We start from the raw sequence: 3,520 nt of genomic DNA on the forward strand, positions 1-3,520 counted from the left end.
ATGGGCACACCTCTCTCCCCACCTCCCCCAGAGGCAACAAGGAGCTTAGGAGGGTGAGGGACAAGGAAAGGAACCTTCTTGTTGTGGCCCTAAACTTTGTCCCTAAACTCCGTCCCTAGCCACACAACCCTGCTGCATCGGCTGGTATGTGGGATAGAGCTTGTGGGTGTACAGCGGGGCTGCCTGGGTCCCCGTCCCAGCTCCACCAAGTGACCTTGGGCAAGCTCCGTGCCTCCCTTTCCTGTCCTGCACTCACAGGGCTGAGATGTCTAAGAGCATGTGCAGACCTCAGCCTGGGGTCCAGCCCTTCAGATCCCACATTGTTGGCATTTTTTCACACCATAGACAACAACAACTCCATAACCCTCAAGATGTCATAATGTCCTAAATGCAGAAGCTGAAACTATGAAACTCTTGGAAGAAAGAATGAACATTAAACAACCCTATCAGGGGTGCCTGGGTGGCTCAGTGGGTTAAAGCCTCTGCCTTCGGCTCAGGTCATGATCCCGGGGTCCTGGGATCGAGCCCCATGTCGGGCTCTCTGCTCAGCAGGGAGCCTGCTTCCTCCTCCTCTCTCTCTGCCTGCCTCTCTGCCTACTTGTGATCTCTATCTGTCAAATAAATAAATAAAATCTTAAAAAAATATATCAAGGAAGTGAAAAGACAACCCACAGAACAGGAGAACATTTTTTTGCAAATCGTGTATTTAAAGAGCCTAGTATCAAAATATATAAAGAACTCTTACAGCTCAGCAACAAAAAAGATAAATAACCCAATTTAAAAATGAGCCAAGAAGCTGAAAAGACATTTAAAAAAAAGAAAGAGATAAAAATGGTCAATAAGAACATGATAAGATGCTCAGCTTCATCAATCGTTAGAGAAATGCGAATCAAAAACAAAATGAGATGCAACTTTACACCCACTAAGAGGGCTATTTTTAAAAAATAAATAAATAAATAAAAATAAAAACAAAAACAGTGGGGCACCTGGCTAGCTCTGTTGGTGGAGTATGCCACTCTTGATCTTGGGTTGTGAGTTCAAGTCCCACATCGGATGTAGAGCTTACTTAAAAAAAAAAAAAAATTAAAAATATAAAAAAGGAAAAAACCAAAAATAACAGTGCTGGTGAGGATGTGAAGAAAGTAGAAGAAACTCGAACATTACCACTGGGCATATAAAATGGGGCTGTCCCTTTGAAAAAGTGCTTTGAAAAGCAGTTTAGCAATTCCCAGAAAAGTGAAATATAGAATTTCTATATGACCCATCAATTTCATCCTTAGAAGAGAATCAAAAAACATGTTCACGCAAAAACTTGCACAAGAATGTTCACAGCAGTGTTACTCATAATAGCCCCAAAGCGGGAATGTCCTTATTATCTATCAAGAGCTGAGTGCATCAACAAAACATGGTCTAGCCACACAACGAAATGTTATCCAGCTATAAAGAGGAAAAGTACCACAACACAGACGAACCATGGAAACGTTATTTGAAGAAGCCAGACACAAAAGGCCATATACTATATGACTCCATTTATATGAAATGTCTAGACTAGGCAGATCCATAGAAAAAGAAAGTAGATTGGGGGTTGCTGGGGATTGAGTACAGAAAGGGGTGAGGAGTGACTGCTAACGGATTTCTTTATTCTTTTATTTTTAAGATTTTATTTATTTGTCAGAGAGAGAGAGAGACAGAGAGACAGAGAGAAAGCAGGCAGAGGCAGAGAGAGAAGCAGACTCCCCAGTGAGCAAGAGCCCGATGTGGGACTCGATCTTAGGACCCTGGGATCATGACCCGAGCCGAAGACAGCGGCTTGACCAACTAACAGGTTTCTTTTGAGGGGTGATGAAAATGTCCTGGATACAGACAGTGGAGATAGCCACCCAGATTTGGGAGGATACTAAAAGCCACTGAACTATATACTTTAAAAGGATAGGTTTTATGGCACATGAATTATATCTTAATAAAAAAGTTATTTTTAAGCATGCTATCATTTAAAAAAGTTACAGAAAGAAGTATGCTGTCTTTTGTGTATGTCTCTCTTTCTCTCTCTTTATTTAAGATTTTATTTTTAAGGAAGCTCTCCCCACAGCGTGGGGCTGGAGCTCAGAAGCCTGAGATCAAGAGTTGCACGCTCTACCGACTGAGCCAGCCAGGAGCCCACTGTGTGTGTGTGTGTGTGTGTGTGTGTTGTGTGTGTTTGTGTGTCCATGATTGTTAACTTTCCATTAAGGATGGGTAGGATTTTTATTTTTTTTTAATTTATTTTTATTTATTTATTATTTATTTATTTATTTGACAGACAGAGATCACAAGTAGGCAGAGAGGCAGGCAGAGAGAGAGGGGGGAAGGGGAAGCAGGCTTCCTGCGGAGCAGAGAGCCCGATGCGGGGCTCGATCCCAGGACCCTGAGATCATGACTCGAGCCGAAGGCAGCAGCCCAAACCACTGAGTCACCCAGGCGCCCCAGGATGGGTAGGATTTTTAAAAAAATAATTCTCCATGAAGTCTTTTTTTTTTTTTTTAAAGATTTTATTTATTTATTTTTGAGAGCGATAGGGGAGCAAGGGGAGGGACAGAGAGAGAGGGAGAGGCAGACTCCCCACTGAGCAGGGAGCCCAACATGGGGCTCAATCCCAGGACGCTGGGACCATGACCCGAGCCAAAGGCAGAGGCTTAACCCACTGAGCCACCGAGGTGCCCCAGTATTTTATTTTTAAAATAAATAAATAACAAACAAACAAATAAATAAATAATAAATGATGCAGGATTTTTTTAGAAGTATATTTGGGACATGAGATCTTTGTCAAAAATCTATTCCCAATACTGGGTTTTGCCTTTTCACCTTCTTCCAATATGTCTTCTGCTGGGGGCAAGTGTTTACTTTTGGTGAAGTCCAACATACGCCCTTTCATTTTGTGGTTGGTGCTACACGGGTCCTGTTGAAGGAGTCCCCAGAGTCCCCACCTGCTCCTTGAGCATTCCTTGAATCTGCCCCCTCATCTCCACCTTCTTGCCCTCTGCCCAGCTCCCAGATGCCGGGTCTCCTGGGCTCTGCTCTGACCACCCCCCTCCACCCCCAGGCGGGTTGGGTTGTGAGTTCAAGTCCCACATTGGATGTAGAGCTTACTTTAAAAAAATATATAAAAAAGAAAAAAAAAACACAAAAATAACAGTGCTGATGAGGATGTGAAGAAAGTAGAAGAACCTCGAACCCCACATCTTGTCCTGCTCATTGCACGACCTTACGGCCCAGGGACAGGGTTGACTCCTCTCTGTGTCCCCCTCCCAGACCGGCACCGGGTTTGCACGCCCCAGGTGCTCAGTAAAAGCTTCCTAAATGAAGGCATGTCCTGTGGCCCAGCTGGGGATCATTAAAACTGTCAATTAGTTCTAAACACCAGCTCATCAGGAACATTTGAGCAAAGCAGGGGAAATAAAAAAAAAAAAAGTTTTGGAAAAACCAACAACGCAGGAATGTTTCGCTTTCTCCCCACCCGGAGCATTAATCACGAAAACGCAGG

Source organism: Mustela nivalis (genome assembly GCF_964662115.1).
Source record: "Mustela nivalis genome assembly, chromosome: 19".
Classification (NCBI taxonomy): Eukaryota; Metazoa; Chordata; class Mammalia; order Carnivora; family Mustelidae; genus Mustela; species Mustela nivalis.